The sequence below is a fragment of the Psammomys obesus genome, unplaced genomic scaffold (genome assembly GCF_907164565.1).
Source record: "Psammomys obesus unplaced genomic scaffold, mPsaObe1.curated_primary_1811, whole genome shotgun sequence".
Lineage (NCBI taxonomy): Eukaryota > Metazoa > Chordata > Mammalia > Rodentia > Muridae > Psammomys > Psammomys obesus.
In genome coordinates, this window is record NW_026591918.1 from 3,272,788 (window position 1) to 3,290,245 (window position 17,458).

Sequence of the window (17,458 nt, forward strand, 5' to 3'; positions counted from 1 at the left end):
GGCCTTAATTTGCTTCTACCAATGCGGTCCCCCCCCTAGGCACATCGTCTCCCCGCTCCAAACTTACGCGATTGGGGTGGGGGGAGCGGTATTAAAGAGCAGGGAAGGGAGGCGTGAGGAGGGACAAAAGTGAACCAGCAGCATAGGAGGGTGGGGGTGGCGCGGAGCCTGCCGGGGTAGGGAAAAGAAGCTCAGAGAGCTGAGAGCTGGGAACTGGGAAGAAAGGGAGGAAAAGAAGGGAAAGGAGAGAGAGGCGGAAAGGAAAGGGAAAGGGAGAGCGCAGTGGGCGCGCAGATGGAGAGCGAACCAAGGCGAGCAGAGGTGAGCGCCGAAGGCGCGGCGCTCCGCTCCCGCCGCTACTCCGTGCCGGCTTTTGCGGGAGGCCGGCGGCGCGGGGCCCTTTGGAAATAGAATAGCCAATGTAATCTGACACTTCAACTTGCTCGGCTCCGGGCGAGTTGGTTCACTTACTCACCCCCGAACGCCGAGTTCCTTTTCACTGTCTGTGGACATTAAAAAAGCGAGCGGCGGCGGCGGGCGCCCGCGAGAGCAAGCGGCCGGCCGGGAGAGCAGCTATCGGGCCGCAGAGCAAGCGAGCAGCGTCGCGGCGCAGCGCGGCGACCCCAGCCCCGGCCGGCGAGGAGCCGGAGCCGGAGCTAAGAGGATCTCCGCGCTCTCTCTGCGCTCCTCCCGGCTCCAGCCGGCCCTACCCGGCGGTGGCGGCGGCGCGTCCTCCAGCGGTGGCAGTGGTGCTCGCAGCGCCCGGTAAGTTTGGGGACGGAGCCAGGAGCCCGTTAGCACCGAGGCTTCCACCCGGTCCCCGCGGATCTTCGGGGTGAGAGCGTAGGGTACTGTACTGGGGCTTTACGCTTAAAGGCTTAGGCTCCGGCCGGGCGAGAGGGGACAGCTGTGCGGGTTCGGTGCGTTGCCCTGGCCGCCGGGGGCGGAGGCCCTGGCCACCAGTGAGCGCCTGGCTGTGTTCAGGGGCTCTACCCAGCGGGGTGAGCGCGGGGACCCAGGGATCATCGGGTGTGCGGGGCACCGGTGCGGTTGTGTGCGCTTGGACTCGGTGCCCGCCTCCTGCCGGCGCGCCTCCAGCCGGCGCTCGGAACAGTCGGGGCCGGCCGGGATACAGATTCAGAGGAGGGAGGGAAGGACCCAGGAAGGACTCGCTGGTTCTCCCTTGCCTCCTTTGGAAAGATGTGAAGTTGTGCTCTTGTGTGCGGGGGAGAACCTCCGGGAAGACGCAGGGTTCCAGGGTGGCCAGGGTTGGTGGTGTTAAGTTGTGCCTCCGAATTTCTATGGAGAACACACTTTTGTACACGAGAGACGGGGGCGCGGTTAAGTTGTTTTGGGGGGAGAATGGCCCGAGGAAACGCGGCGCGTGCTAAAGCTGGGCACGCTGAGGGGAGCGTGTGGAGGCTTCTCGTTGGGGCTTCGGAAGCCGAAGGGGCTTTCAGGCTAACGCCTGGCCGGGGCAGCCCCAGTCGGGAGGCAAGCCCAAGGGAAGAAGAGGAAGATGTGTCTGTGTGCGTGCGCGCGCGTTGCAAATACGAAAGTAATTTCCCCGTGTTCTTTCTTCCTCTCTGTCTCCGGTGGCGGTGGCCCCGGGGGAGTGGAGGCCGGCCCGCGCGGAGGTTGAGGGGCCGGACTGGAGCCGAAGCTCGGTCCGGATGGTGGGGGGAAGCTCTGAAAGCTTGTTTCACATTCCTGGCGTCAGGGCCGGGGAGAAAACAGTGGGGAGCACGGCCTCGGTGTCGCGGTGCAGGCTGCGGGAGCGCGTCGCCCACTGGCCGGGGACATCTGTCCAGGAAGCTGGCCAGGCGGGGAAAGGGCGCGGTGAAGAGGGCAGGCTCCCTGCCCTGGAGCGGTGGGGGCGCGGGTGAGGGGCGACCGCCCCTCCCGGCCATTGTGCGCCAGCAGATTTTCACGGGAGACTGCCCCGAAGCAGCCGGAGAAGGCCAGGAGCCGGCCACAGCCTCGGGTTTAAAAGACACTCCAGGAATGTAAACAACCCGGGCGGGAGGGCTAGCGGACCCGAGCGCGCCAGGATTGCCGGCCGGGGCCCCCCACCCTTCCCCGGGGACGGCCGACCGGCGCGGCTACTCTGCCCTTCCGTCTACCTGCCGCAAACTTTTTCTCCTCTGCTTTACAGTTCCACCTTGTGCCTCCAGCCCGGAGCAGGGCGAGGGCCTCTCCTACAACCCGGGCTCAGGGAGCCTGGTAGCCCGCACCCGACCCGGCAGTCCCCGCGGCCAGATCTCTGCTTCTGCCGAGAGCCTGGGCGACGTCTGCCCCGGGAGCTCCTTGGGCTGGCGGTGCTAAGAGTAGCTGGGGCTTGGAGCCTGCCCGCCTGGATTGCTCGCTTGCTCTCTCCCGCCCTCCTTCCCGCGGCTCCTTCCCCCGCTCTCCCCCTTCCCCTTTCCCCTGACTGCTTTTCCAATGCCCTGACATGAGGGAGGAAGATTTAACTTGGCAGCCCAAACAAATGTTCTCTCTGAGATCTCCAAGAAGCTGGCTGGCGGCTGGGCTGGCGGGGTGAGTGCGCCGCTCGGCCAGCCTTTCCCTCCTCTCTGCACTGCCAGGGACATTTGGAGCCCCGTGGGTGGACAGCCCCGGGCATGGACATGGGGACCAACCCCCGGGATTTGGAAGGGCGGTCTGTGGGCTGCGCCTGTGGATGCCCCTGCCATGGCTACACAGAGAGCCATTGGCTCCAGCTGCCTCCTGGTGCCAATGGTTTTCTGAAGGGTTTTCTTGAGCAACAGTTTGCCTCTGCTGCAACCTGGGAACTGGGCCTGGTAGACCAGAGGGTTAACTAGTGCAGTCTCCTCCCTCTCTCGTGGGTGTGAGGACAGGCTGGTTACACAGGGCAGGGCAGGAGGCCAGAGGCTGTTCCCAGAGGTGCCTGGTTTTGCTTATTATTGTTTTGTTTTTTGTTTTCTGGTTTTGTTTTTTGTTTTTTTGAAGCTACTGATAAAGGGATGGTGGCTGAGGCTGGAGAAAGAGGCAGCCTCGCTGCTGGTGAATTCCAGCCTGCCTCTCTGTGCTTGCGCGGAGTGTGGAAGCCTGTGAGCTATTTGGGAAGTTTAGATGAGGGAGGAAGCCCATGGCCTTTCTTATCCAGGCTGGGTTTTTAGGAGGCCCAAAGCAGGGGGAATTCCTGGCCCCTTGCTTGGGATCCCTGGCCCCTGACAGAAGCAGAGGGCTTGTGAACACCCGGGAGCCTTGTGCTGACCTTTCCCTCTTCAAGAAGAGGATGTTGAAACACCAGCATCAAACAAAAGGCACATTGAAAGCCCTATCTGCCTTGGAGCGCGTGTGGCTAGGGGTGCTTTTGGAGGGAGATGGTGTTTTCCTCTGAGTTTTATGATTTTGGTTGTTTTGTTTTTTCCCAAATGACAGAAGCATCACTGGCCCCGAGTCACAGGGTTAGGAGACCTAGTTTTCTCATATGAATCAGAAGTTTAGACTTGGGAACGTGGTGACTGGGACTCGGGGAGGAGCTACAGAGTTTCCAGGACTTGAGCTGTGGTTGTAAGACTTTCTGAGTACTGCTCACAGACTCACAGAGGGGACTGGACTTATTAAAAAAAAAAAAAAAAAAAAAAAAAACTGAATAAATAGCCTTGTCTGTGAAGAAACAGTTACTGGCTTATTTGTGGGGACAAAATGTTCTTTTTTTCCCCCTCCTAAAGAAATGGGGGGGGAATCCAGGGCAAATGATGGAAGACTTAGAAGCTGGGGTTTGGCTCCAACACACCTTCATACGTGTGTGAGTGTTTGTGTAGGTTTCTGTGTGTGTGCATGCAACACTTCCCTAGCCACAGCAATCCCACCTTTTCGTCCCTGGCCCCTGTTTAGGCAACCCAACACAGCACAGCTGTCCACAGGTTCACTCCTGCAGAAGATCAAAGGAAGAACCCAGCTCAGAAGCGTCTTCCCCAGTCTGACTAACGGGAGTGGGTAAAGAAGGAAGACACCTTCTGAAGCCTGTCTATGTCCTTAGAATCCGGGTGCAAGAGGGGCTCTTTAGGAAGCTTCAGTCCCTAGCTTCAACCTGAGATTTTATCCTAAGACTTTGACCCAAAGTCTTAGGGTAAAATGTTGTAAGAAATCTGTGCAGCAGCACGTTAATTTGGGGAAGTTTCTGTGGGCATGGTGGCATGATACCAGAATGTAGGGCCTGCCAAATAGTGACCAGGTCCCTTACATTTTCATTCATAACTGCTCCCACGGGTCCTTGCCAGGCCCCTGCCTCTCTTGCATCTTTATGAGATTCCTTGGGTTTTGTGTAGACAACAAAGGCCACTGCCCTAATTACCCCTGACCCTGACCCTGCGGCTGCAGTTTCTCCTGGTGACTGCTGGATCCTCTCAGCAGGACACAGCAGCCTCTACCCAGGCCCTCTTTGAGGGGAAAATCTTTGTCCTGAAGATACCCTGTGGCTGGGGTTGTGGCAGTCTGCCCGGGTGCATGGAGCCTGGCCTGGAAGCTCCAGTCATGAGTCTGAGGTTAGGACCTCCCTCAGGGAAGCAGCACACAGCAAATCCTTCCACAGACACAAGACAGGAAAAAGGACAAGGTATCAAGGAGCTGTAGCTTGATGGCTGTGTGGGCCAGCAGACAGACCCTGCTGGGCCTCAGTCTCCTGTCATCCTATGTTTGCCGGGAGGATGAGGCAGTTACAAACATTTGAGTCTTTATCCTGAAGCTTAGGCAGAATAGACAGATGACAAAAGGGCCAGATTGAGAGTAAGAAATGCTAGAAACGTTTTTCAGAAGTTGTTCCATCATCCCTGCTTACCTCTCTGATAGCTGACAGCTGACTGTTCAGCCTCAGCTTGCATCACCACTTCTGTACTCACTGGACAGCTTCTGGAGAGCCAAACCTCCCGATTGATCCTAACTTTGGGCTTAAGATGCTGGGGCCTCTGCAACCACAGTCTCATTTTTCCTTAGTGATCATAAGGCCCAAGTCCTGTATCCAGGCTCTAGTGATAAGTGTGCATTGTGGTGAAGAACACTCTTCCAGTGGCTGTTTCCAGCCTTACTGGGGTGAGAGAAGTGCAGAGAAGGGTCTGCCCAGAAGGTCTTCCATTGGCTCTAGGGAACTAGGCTTATCTCTTGACACTTTCTTTCCTCGAATTGTGCATGAGCTGGGAGGAGTTACATAATAAGGATAGGGTCAGGTCAGGGACCCAGGATTGACTATTCATGTGTTTAATAAGAATCTACAGAGTGAAGACAGTGGCCCACGAGACCCAGAACTATGCAAGACCCTCTAGGAGCTTTTGTCCAGCAAGGACAGAAAGACCAATACAAATAAATAATTACCCACCAGCCTCTGGCTGCTTGCCATTTACACACGAGAAAGGGCGTGGCCACAGCCCCTTTCTTTGCCTGGCATGGTCCACCTAGAATCATTTTTCAAATTTGTTTGCTCCCATCAACAACGATATCAGCTACTGTATGGAATTACTTCCATTTAACAGAGAAGGAAAGTAAAGCTCAGATTGAGGCGAGAGAGACTGGCTAATCCAGGACTCAACTCCAGACTTTACAGACTTCTACATCACAGTGGATTGAGTAACAGCCTCCAACTCTGCTGGGATGTACCACAGAAATCCATGTGGGCCCCTCCCCCTGGGTGGGAGGGAGGAGTGAGCAGAAGCTGCCCTTATTTCCAGAGAGGGTCAAGGTGGGCCTCCCTGCAGCTGGCAATACATGGTCTATGTCCCTAGCAGCTCTCTCTCTCTCTCTCTCTCTCTCTCTCTCTCTCTCTCTCTCCTTTCTCTTTTTGCCCCATCTAGCACTTACACTGAACCTCAGATGCTGCCTGACCAGGCATAATGTATGCACCAGGTTCAGCTCTGCCTGGCCCTGGAGGAGGAAGCAAGATTGTCCCTGGGCTGCTATGGTTTCTATAGATACAGAGTGTGACTCAAACTGCCCCTCCTCTGGCTGAGTCAGTCTCCTACACTATGTAGGGTGGCCGCCCCATAGGGCCCCTGGGTTCCTTCCCCCAATAGCCACCACCATCTGGAGCCTAGTTGAGTGCCACCCTTTGACACCCACTTTGGTTGGTGGGTTTGTGGGCAGTGGTTAACTGGGCAGACTGAGATGGCACCTCCCCACCAAGTCTGACCTGGGCTGGCCGGGCACACCTGTGCAGGTAATGACTGGCGCCCTGAGGGCCAGGCGGCTGCCCCTCCCATCAGACCCAGCTGCCAGGGTTGCTACAGGGTTGTGCTGGGGGAGGCCGGGGTGTCTGAGCTAATTAGATTTCTTGGATTTCAACGCTCCCCTAATCCTGTTAGCCTGGCTGTAACTGTAACCACTTCAAGGTTTGGGCCATGGCAAGCTGTTGAGGACAGGCAGTGTGTGGAGACTGTTCTACCCAGCCCTGGCCCTAGACAGACGGCTGGGGCTGGGGACTGCCTTTCCAGGTCTCGTGGGTGGTGGGGGTGGTAGCAGTGGCAGTGGTGGTGGCCATGGTGGTGGTGGTGGTGGTGATGGTGATGGTGGTGGCCATGGTGGTGGTGGTGGCGATGGTGGTGGTGGTGGTGGTGATGGTGGTGGTGATGGTGGTGGTGGCGATGGTGGTGGTGGTAGTGATGGTGGTGGTGGTGGTGGTGATGGTGGTGGTGATGGTGGTGGTGGCGATGGTGGTGGTGGTGGTGATGGTGGTGGTGGTGGTGGTGATGGTGGTGATGGTGGTGGTGATGGTGGTGGTGGCGATGGTGGTGGTGGTGGTGGTGGTGGTGGTGGTGGTGGTGGTGATGGTGGTGTTTTTCTAGAGCATATCTGTATGCCAATCTGTCAGGATAGATAATGTCCCTCCAAAGATCTCCCAGCTCAAATCCTTGTCAGAACCAGTGGGGAAACCGAGGAAAAGAGTGACAGGGAATGACAGAGGGCTTCAATAAGTAGGGTGGCTTGTTCCTGGGAACATCAGGGCAGGCTCTGAATTCTCAGGAGCTATGAATCTTCCTGAGACACCAGTCCCCAGCAACAAGGTTTGAGGGAGCCTCTTCCCCTGTTGGTGGTCCCCATGCCACTCCTCCTCCCCTTGAGCACACATGTGGATATGTGCGCACGCTCAGCTCTGCCTGTCTTCCTCCCTTGCCTCAAATATGGGGGAGTTTGATTCTTCTTGTCTATCAGTCTTCCCCATATCCTTGTCAAAAGTAATGCAGATCATGACATGGCCAGGCCACTGATGGGGAGGCAGTGTCAGAATGTAACTCTTTTGTGCTTTCAAAGGCACCTTGTTGTCCAAAATTCCTTTGGGGTGTCTGACTTGAATGGAAACTACTCACAAGAAGGGGTTCCTCTGTGGTCTGCAGAATCCCTCCCTTGGAGGCTCCCCCTAAACCCCAGAAGGCTCAGCTTACATTCTTAGCTTTGGGCCATAAGAAGAAATGCCCCTTCTACCTCAGAACCTACTTCTGGGCTTCAAGCTTCTAAGCCTATAGGGTTAGGGGACTGTCTGTCTTTTTCTAGCACAGGAAGCGGAACCTTAGAAAACAATGATTAACTTCAGTCAAGGTTAGCAGTACACAGAGCTGAACTGGGCTTTGCCAGTTTATGAGTTCCTTAGACATTTACTGAACATCTACCATGGCCAGGCCCAGCTCCAATCTTTAGTGCACCTTCTTAAAGGCTGTTTGTAACCTAGCTCAGGATCCCAGCTGGACTGAGGGAGGCTAGGGCTGGCCCCTGAGTTTGTTCTAGTGACAGCCTCTAAACCTCTGTAGCACACAAGCTCAAGTGTATGCATGTGTATAAGTTTACAGGTTGAGTAAAATGCTGATGTGAGGGAAATAAAACCAAGTTCCTCTGGAGAGAGTCCAAGCTTTCACCTGCCAAGGCTTCCTTTCTCTTTCCCACATATCCCCCAACCCAAGCTGATGGCTTGTTTGCCCACTGCCCTTTCCTCTGTGGACAAGGAAGCAGAGTTGGAACCTGCTTGCTCCTCCCTAAGAGTCACCTGTGTCAGGTCCAGGTGACAGCTGCAGGAGGAAAAAGGGACTGGGCTCAGGATGCAATTATCTGAACCTTGCTCTGTCCCCAAGGCTCCTGCCTGATCTCTCACACTGCGCCCTGGGTGGACCTTGACCTCGGCTAGGTCAGGTGAGAAGCTCAGGACACCATTCCAACAGCAAGGTGAGCAGTCTCACCAAGGAACAGACGGAACCAGGAGCTGTCTGGAAAGAGTCTTGACTTTTTCTCCTGGTGTTTGGAAGCACAAGGAGTCCTTCCATAGTCTCTGTCTTTCTGGATGGCAGATGAGGAAAGCCCAAGCCCAGGCCTCAGGTCCAAAAAGATGGCTTTCCTACAGCAGGGTGTCATGGCAAGGAAGCTGGTGAGGGGCTGGTTCAGGAGGAGAGGATTGTGTATCACTGAGGTTGCTGTTTACACACTTGAAATCATTTACTGAAAGCCCCTCAATCCCTGCTACTGTACGTGTGTACGTGTGTGTGTGTGTGTGTGTGTGTGTGTGTGTGTGTGTGTGTGTGTGAGATTAGGCAAGCCAGAAGCTCAGGACAGCCATCTACTTTGTATTCTAAGACAGGGTATCTCACTGGGACCTTAGCTGATTAGGCCAAGGGGGCTACCGGGAGCCTCAGGGTCTTCCTGTCTCTGCCTCCCAGCCCTGGAGTTGTAAGAGTGCCCCCACTACGTTAGGCTTTTTATGTGGGTTCTGGAGATTGAACTAGCTCTTCTTCACACTGACATGGCAGTGTTTGTTTCTGGGACCAAGACACCTTTCTCCACAGCCCTGCTTTAGGATTTTCTCTGGCTGCCTGGCGTCAGCTCTCAACTCCACCTTTTATGGTTGACACCTCTGACCTTGGCCTCCACATCTGTAAAAGAGTTATTCATGCTCTAACAATCACTAACACACTGCCAACGGGTTGAGAAGCTAGAGAGTGCTCGGTGCCTGGCATGTGGCAAATGCCTTAGCACCGTCATGAGTGTCCTCCCAAAGCCTCACCTCCAGTGCACTGATTGCTCAAGGTCAAACTGAGTCAGGACCAACAAAGCTTTCTGGTCGATTATCTGCAGGACATTCTGAAGCATGAGATGAGTACCTGTCCTCTCAGAGGCTATAAGTAATAATCCAAGGACATTTTACCTCAACCCACCAAGAGGCCTGTTGCCCCTGGGAAATGTCTAAGTCATTTGGCTTTCTGTCTGAGAGTCTTGTTTTCCCTCAGGTAAACTGAGGCAGGAGATGCCAAAAACTTCTCTTCTGGCTTCTCTCCATGTGATAAGACCCAGCATGGACCAGGTCCTGACACCTGCTCAGCTCTGTGCAGGACGGCTGTGAGCTTCAGTTTTCTTACCCACTGATTATGAGTTAGGATGATATCACAGCATCCTGATACGAGTTGATGGGGTAATACAGTCCCCCCGAATCTCCTGGAAAACCGGCAACCTAGTTTGCTTGAGAGGAAGTCTTATAGTAAAGAACACTCGGCCTCATTCTGGTATCCTCTGTCTTCTGGGGAGACGACCCGGAGCTTGCTGCAGCATGGACACCTGGGAGCAGAGGATGCCAAGGCTGGAGTCCCTGGCCACGAGAGGAACAGCTGGATGTGTCTTGAAGCTCCTCTTGGTCACATTCCAGCTCTGTGTGTGACCTCTCCCTTCAGAGGACATTGTCTTTAGAGGCCTGCTTCTCATCCAGCTTGACATTTTACTGGTGAGAAAACTGAGGTAGAAGGAAGGGAAAGGACACATCTGATGTCCTTAACAAAAGAGGTTCAAGACACATTACCTGGCCCAGGGCTTGGGTGGTCCCAGGGAATGTAGGGTGAATAGTCAGTCATAGGTATGGCCTTCTGGGATAGGCTGATGTCCTGGGAAATGGCGCTGTCTTCTGCTGCTTAGGGTGTGCTATGTCTGGATTCCATCCTCAGCTCTTTCGGGGGATTAGGTGGGGAGAAGTTCCCCCAACTCTTTCCTAGGAATTGCGCAGGCCAGGTCGGAACTGATGCCAGTCATCTCTTCCTGGGGTTGGGGGCCCTGACACTGCGGAGAAAGATGCTCAGCCCGCAGAAGAGCTGCCTGCCCTGAGACGGTGAAGCGCCTTCTCTGGGGACTTATTTTGCATGCAGAGAGGCAGTTAGGGTAGGGCCTTGAGGAGGGCTGTGACCCCCACCTACCACTGTGGTTAACCCATCATTTCTCTGGTGCTAGTCTTGGTTTCTGAGTTTCTGGACTTTGGGACATGGATTAAGTAGCTGGCAGGGAGAGGAGGGTGCTTGAGCCATCAGTTTCCCTGCTCATTGTGCACGGGCCATTGGACCCCCAGTACCTCATCAGGTCTCAGATCCTGGGAGAAGATATGAAAGCTGGCGGGGGGGGGGGGGGGTTCTAGTTTTGTTTTGATGATGGTCTGTGGAGCTATGAGCTCAGCCTCTGCTGGACCTCTCTGCTGAAACGGGGTAGAGGGCCCTTCAGTGCCCCCACCCGGCCTAAGCTGACTTTGAATTTTTGTTATTCCTTGTCAGCTTAGCTGGTCCCTTTATGCAGGGGTGGGCATGCTTGGAGAACTCGACTCCTTCCAGGCCTCAGAATTCTTGAGTTTCTTATCTTGGCTAGTTTCCTTCCTTGCCTGCTCCCTAGAGGTGCCTAGGAGCACTCACAGGCTCCCCACACCTTTGTTTCCAGTATCCTGAGACCGTTGCTGCTCAAGGCCTCGAGCTACCTTGGCAGTCACATCCTCTGCTGCCTGTCATATGGATTTACACCCTATGCATGATATTCCCCACAGTGACATGTGTGGCCTTGTACCCCTCCAGGAGTGGCTCCTGCTTACTCCCCATAGTTCTTTCCAACTAAGTTCTATGTTCCGCAGAGCTTAAGAATTATAACACCCAAGTCCTCCTCGGCTGAATCTAAGGCAGGAGGAAGCGCAGTGGACTCCCTGGAGGAGATGGCTTTCTTTTGGCCCTGAGTTTCTCAATCAGGGTTTTTATTGCTGTGATAAAACACCATTACCAAAGCAACATGAAGAAGAAAGGGTTTATTTCATCTTACAGCTTGCAGTCCACCATCTAGGAAATTCAGGGCAAGCACTCAACTCAGCGACCTAGAGGCAGGAGCTGACACTGAGTCTGTGGAGGAGTGCTGTGTAATGGCCTGCTCTTCAGGACTTGTACAGCTTCCTTTCCTTGCTTTCTTAGAGCACCCGGGACCACCAGCCCAGTGATGGTCTCACCTGTTGATCACTAATTAAGAAAGTGCACTACAGATTTGTGTACAAGTTAGTCTTATGGAGCCATTTTCTCAACGGAGAGTCCCTCTTCCCAAATGACCCCAGCTTGTCAAGTTGAAATAAAACTAGCCAGTGCACAGGGCCTTCTTAGTTCCTTTGCGTCTAGGCTGCTTGAATACTTCAGGCTGGACCGGGAGGTAATACACTCACTCGGGTTGTAGATGTGGAAGTGGCTAGGGAGGCACCGATGGCAGATTGTTAGGTCACAAGGGGAAGAAAGTGCTGGCATTTGCTGAGGAAGCAGGATCCTGTACTGGGTGCTTTTGGAGGGTGGTTTTGTCTTTTGGATCCTTCCTGCCATATTCATTCACCACTGGAGCTGGAGCCCTGTCCGGGGAGGTGGGGGCAGTATGGATGTGAGAAGTGCTTCCTCTCTAGCCCCCTTCCCGCTGGTACTCAGTGGAGCCCAACTTGTTCCTCACTCCCCACAGCCATCTGTCCCGGCAGGCACACCCCACCCAGATACCCCCAGGCTCTGAAGCCCAGGGCTCTGGGCAAGAAGCACTGGGTTTGGGATCAGAACTTTTGGCATTGCTTCCTGCTATGGCATCCTCTGTGGCTGTTAGCGACAGTAGACAGGAGGCCCTACCCTTGTCGGATGCTTTGCAGAGCTGCTGTGTCAGACGCTGTAGAGTATTATTACTGTGCGCATCAATAATAACATCAGCCCAGCCCAGGCCAACATCTCATTTACCCACTGACTCTAAACCCAGAGGGACAGGTCGCTAGCTGAGCTGAACTGGGACCTAGGCATTCCAATCATGCAGCATGTGGTTGTCCCCTGAATTTCCTTCACTGGTGTGAGTGAGGCCCAGGGCCGGGGCCCTCTATGACTGTCAACGATGGCGCTACCCTGCTTGGGATTTCTGCATTGTCTCACAGAGGTCTGGGCCCTGTGCCTCTGATTATGCTCTCCAGAGCGGTAGGGCCTGGGTCAAACTTGAAGATTATCTGTTCACTGTGGTTTCTGGGGGGCAGGGCCCTTGGTCTTGGCCTGCCTATGGCTGCTATCTTATAGCAAGATACTTCTCAGTACATGTGTGGCTGTCTTGTATTTTGTCAGCTGTGGCTTTCAGAAGAGCCAGGGCCTCAGAAACTGTGGCCCACTGAAACTCCTTGCCCACGTGTATGGCCTATCTGGCTACAAAATGTTGCCTTGTCCTAGACCACAGTTTGGATTTGTTGCTGCAGTGTCAGGTGACATGAATCTTCCCAGAACCTCCAGATCCATAGGTGGCTAGAGGATGGGGCCAGGAGGGAGCAGGAAAGCCTGTCTCTACTTTCTAGTTAGGGAACTGAGGCCCAGAGAGGAGAAGCAAAGCTAGCAAGATGCTGGGTGCTCCAACCTCAGCAGTTAGGCCTCTCTCTGCCTCCATCCTCCACTCTCTGAGGCTGTCCTCATCTCTGCTGGACCAAGTGCACACAGAATGAGGAGCTACAGGCAGAACAGCAACCCTCTGCGTGGTTCTTAAGGTTCTTAAAGTCTTCATCACTTGGGCCAATCTGCTTCCCTGTGAGCGTCAGGGAGCATGGGCACTAGGGTTGTGTCTCTCACTAGTCTGAGAAGTAGGCTGTGGATTTTGTCCAATCCCCAGGCCTCTTCCCTGGGAAAGAGTAGCCTCTGGAACCCTTTAGGGTTGTCATCTCTCCTGCTACAGTATCTACCCTGTCACCCATTATACACTTGGAGATGAGAAGTGTCTGCGATTGGTAGAGACTGGTTCAGCCAGTGCTCAACCCTTAATCCCCCCTGCTTTCTTTACTGAGTTCCAGTCCCCTGCCTCCACCTCTCTCTTTCTTCTCTCTTTCCTTTGTAGTACTAAGGACTAAACCTTAGTACTTACCCAGGGCCTTACCCATGCTTAAGTGAGCACTCTACCACTGAAGTCCCCTCCCCCACTTTTGGAGACTGGTTTCTGGCTTGGCACTCACAATGTAAGCTGAGGGTGAACTTGAATTCCTGATCCTCCAGCTGCTGCCTTCCAAGTGCTGGGACCCTAGGCAGGCCCCATCATATATGGGTTATTCAGGGTTGAGGGTCAAACAGAGTGTTTCATGTATTGAGCTCCATCTCAATCCCTACTAACTTCTTATTTGGAAACAAGATCTCACTTATTTGCCCAAACTGACCTTGAGCTTATTCTGCAGTACAGGTGGGCCTTTCATCCTTACCTTCAACGTGCCTCCCAAGCAGCTGAGCCACTAGGCTCGCACAGCACACCACGGTTTTCTTATGTGCCAAGTACCTCAAGCCCTGGAGCCTTGACATTTTTCTCTAGCCTCTTCGTTCAGTCTGGTGCACTCCTGCTCATCCCTAAGAAGCAGGTCAAAAGCTTAGCTCCTTCTGATAGTGTCACATGCTGGGAAACTCTCTCCCGAAGATTCTCCCTCTCCTCTCCTCCCCTCTGCTCTCTTAGTTGCTTGTCCTCGTCCCAGGCCGGGGCTGGGCCTGTGCCTCCCTTCACACCCCCTCTTTCCGCCCATGTCCTCACAGGTTGGCCCAGGGCCGGCACAGAGGAGGTAACGAAAACATTTCAGTGTATTCCTGCAGCAGTAGCTGGTTACTATGGAAACAAGGAAGTGTTGCAACTTCCTGAACTTGAGGTTGGGGTCAGAGAAGGCGGCTCTGTCTTGGTTCCATGAGATGGACCCAGGATGACTGTCCTGGGGTTCTTTCTAACTCCAAGTTGCCTGTGGCAGGCACTTTCCTGTCTCGCAGCCTCAGTTTACCCTTCAGGAAGATGGAGAGATCGGATGCTTAGCATGCACCCTTAACTTAAATCTGTCTTCTGTGACAGACAGTCCCTTTACCCTCTTCAGAACTCAGTTTTCCCACTTTCTCTCATCTATTTCCCCAACAAGATACTTGATCCAGGGTCTAGACCTGAGCCTCTGTAGCCTGACTTCCCTGGTCTTTCCCAAGGATCCCTGTGACTGCAGAGGCACACAGAAGGAAGTCCCCTTGGCCAGGATGGCAGAGAGTAGAGGGTGAAGGGGTTGTGAGCGAAGCAGGCCAGCTGACTCTGGTCTGAGCCAGCACATGCCCTGGGTCACTTTCCATCAGCATGAGGGTGGCCTGAGCCAGCGTGGGTCAGAGTGGCCCTTGACTTTGCTGGACAGTGCCAGCCCTGCCTCCTGGTGTCATGCTCAGGGGACACTGCCCTGTCCTCTAAGGTCTGACATGTCCCCAGTAGCCTCAGAGGATGTCCCCTGACCACGTCGTAGATGAGCAGCACGTTCTTACTGTTTCCTCTCTCTGCCTCATTGCCTGCAGCCTCCGCCACAGCCCAGCAGTGCAAGCCCGCCACTTGCACCTGGGCTCAGCCCTGTCCACACGTGACAAAGAAGCCAGGCTGAGAGTCAAGCAGCTAGTCCAGGCCCCACTGCCATGCACACCCAATGCCCGGCTACGGAGAATGGCCTTGGCTGCCAACACCTCCTTTGGCTTTTTATAAAGCTTTTAGAGGTAGACCAGCTATCCCCTATGCCTGGGACCAGTAGGGCCTGGAGGAAAAAGCTTCATGTCCTTCCAGCTCAGTTTACTAATCTATAAAACAGTCAGGGAGTGAGGGTGAGGAGGCCAAGGAGGCTGCTTGAGTTCTCTGGTGCCCAGGCACACTCAGTGGGACTGTCAGTGGCAGGCTGTAGCCTGGAGATGTCCAAAAAATTTGAGAGGAAATATAAGTCCAAGTGCTGTGGTTTATATAGCTCAGTAGTAGAATGCTTACCTAACAGACCCGAATCAGAGTTCCACTCCAGCACAAATGGAAGCAGAAAGGGGGGAGGGAGGCAGAGATAGGAAGAAGGAAAAGAAAGAAAGAAAAGAGGAAGGAAGAAAGGAAAGAAGGAAGGAAGGAAGGAAGGAAGAAAGGAAAGAAGGAAGGAAGGAAGGAAGGAAAGAAGGAAAGAAGGAAGGAGGGAGGGACAGAGGAGGGATAAAGGAAGAAGGAGCAACCGTTTTTTACTTCTGTTCTGACTTAGAGGACAGGAGACATCCAGACAGGTCTCTCCTCCCTGCTGTTGCCAGCTTTGTGTCTTATTTCCGGGTAGCACTGGAGTCTGGAAGTAGCTCTGGCCAGGGCCTACCGACTCTCCTGCTACCTCTCTGCCTCCAGATCTAGACAAGCCCTGTGCTCTCCCTGCACCGCGGGACCCCGAGTCCATGCCTGCATCTGGAATGCTTTTGGAAGCCTGATGGAGCCTTTTGTTTTCCCAGTAGGCAGGGTCCTCACACTAGAGCCCCTCCCACTCAGCTTTCATGTCAGGTCTCACTTCAGGGAGATTCCCACTTTGCAGGTGAGTGTGAGTCTGTGCAATTGCTTGTTAAGGTTAGAAGACCATCTCAGATGTTATTCCTCGGGTGCTGTTTGTCGTTTTGTTGTTATTTGTTTTAAAATCATTTATTATTAGTGAGTATACATATGTGTGCCCAGTGTGTGCGTATGTGGTTGTGCGTGCTACAGTGTATGTGTGGTGGTCAGAGGGCCCAAGAACAACTTTATGGGGTCTGTATCCTAGAACTGACCTCAGGTCACCAGGCTGGTAAAGCAATAGCTTTACCTCCTGAGCCGTCTGCTGGACCTATCATTTTTGTTGTTGTTACGTGTTTGTTGTTTATTTGTTTTTTGAGTCAGGGTCTCTCACTGGCCTAGCTGGCTGGCAGTGAGCCAGAGATCTACTTGTCTCTGCCTTCAAAGCACTGGAATGACAAGTGAGCCAGCCGTTTTTACATAGGTTCTGGGAAATCAAACTCAGGCCTAAGCTCTTAACTCTTTGAGCTATCTTCCCAGCCCTGGGGGTTGTGCACAGTGCGGAAACCAGCTCTTCACAGTTTGGCAGTGAGAGATGGAACCTCTTACTTCTCTGTGTGCTGAGCTCCCTTTGGGGGCCCGCCAGTGCTCTGCCTTCTTCCTGCTTTGAGATATGTCCCCAGACAGCGCCTGGAGCGGAGAAGCCCTGAGTCAATCTGGGTGTAGCCTTGAGTGCTTGCAAGGAAGCCTCTGCCATCATCCAGATGACTCTAGTGCACAAAAAAACCCAGACTCTCAGGGTGTGGGGTTCCCAACATGTTTTACCACTAACATTATGCTTTTGAGAATCTTAAAAAAAAAGTTATCTTTCTTTGGAAGCCCTGAGACTATCGCTGATTTCTTACTTTTGACTAGTATCTAGCTGTCAAACCGGTGCTTTCTGTTTCCTGCTTGAGTATTTCCTTTATTTGCCTTGTTTGAGTAGCTACTTTGTTTTTTCTTTTGGATCCCATAGAGTACTAAATACATGTCTCATTTTATTTATATTTCTCATGCCAAAAAAAGCAGGGAAGATTAGCAAATTCTACCTTGGTTGTTCTTCACTTTGGTAAGTGGTTTGTGGTTTGTTTGTTTGTTTGTTTGTTTGTGATTTTTACCTCTGCCTCTAGGATTTTAGCTGCTGCTTGTACCTGTGAGCCCCAGGCCTCCAACGCTCTGCAGTGTCTGCTCACAGGCACTGTGTGTACCAGGATAGCTCTGCACGGTAGACCAGGCTGCAGGCTGCACAGGTGGTGCTTATGCTGTAGCTCCCTGCAGACTATATATCTGTTAAATAACATCCTGGAAAATGGTGGTCAAGTGTTTTGGGAGGAGGGAAGCCTTTATTTTGATTTGCATAAGGTCACCGTCAGACTCAGACTAGGGTTGTCATCGCCTCGCTGCTCTGGCTGCAACTTGGAGGTCACCTTGATGTCACCCTAGGACTGCAACCATGACACTGGGTTTCTGTCCCAGGAACTTGAGTTGTGGTAGGACACAGAGAGCTCTGGACTCCACCTTCTGATTTCCAAAGCCCTCTATGGCATCCTCCATATAATCAATAACCCCTGCCCTCTCTCCCCTCAGCCACCTGAGTGGGTCTAAATAAAAGGTACCTGAGCTAGTGGCACCTGCTCCCTTTGCTTACTTCTCCTTTGTGCCTTACCACACCGAAGCCTGGCTTTCAGGGCCACCTGTTATTCAGCCCAGCCATGTTTTCACCTGTATGTGCATATCTGTTTCCTCTGTCCTGTCTGCCTGGGGGACTCCTAGGCTTGCTGCAAAGCCTGCTTTAAGCCGCAGCCTGCACTAGTGACCAGCCAGGTCAAGTACGAGCTGCCCTCGCACCCTGGTTTCCCAGGCACTTGCTGATTTCTGT

At 53.5% G+C, this 17,458-nt stretch overlaps 1 protein-coding gene across 4 annotated transcripts in view; it reads left to right on the forward strand.

Moving 5' to 3' along the window:
- Nucleotides 1-376: 376 nt before the first annotated feature.
- Zmiz1 (zinc finger MIZ-type containing 1) overlaps nt 377-17,458 on the forward strand; it is a 201,262-nt gene continuing 184,180 nt past the window's right edge. For 3 of the 4 annotated variants that reach the window (XM_055612236.1, XM_055612235.1, XM_055612238.1), the window contains exon 1: nt 379-765. The gene's annotated coding sequence lies outside the window, so the exon portion shown is untranslated. Of the gene's footprint in view, nt 766-17,458 lie in introns of all 4 variants that reach the window. The other variant, XM_055612239.1, reaches the window with a different exon arrangement.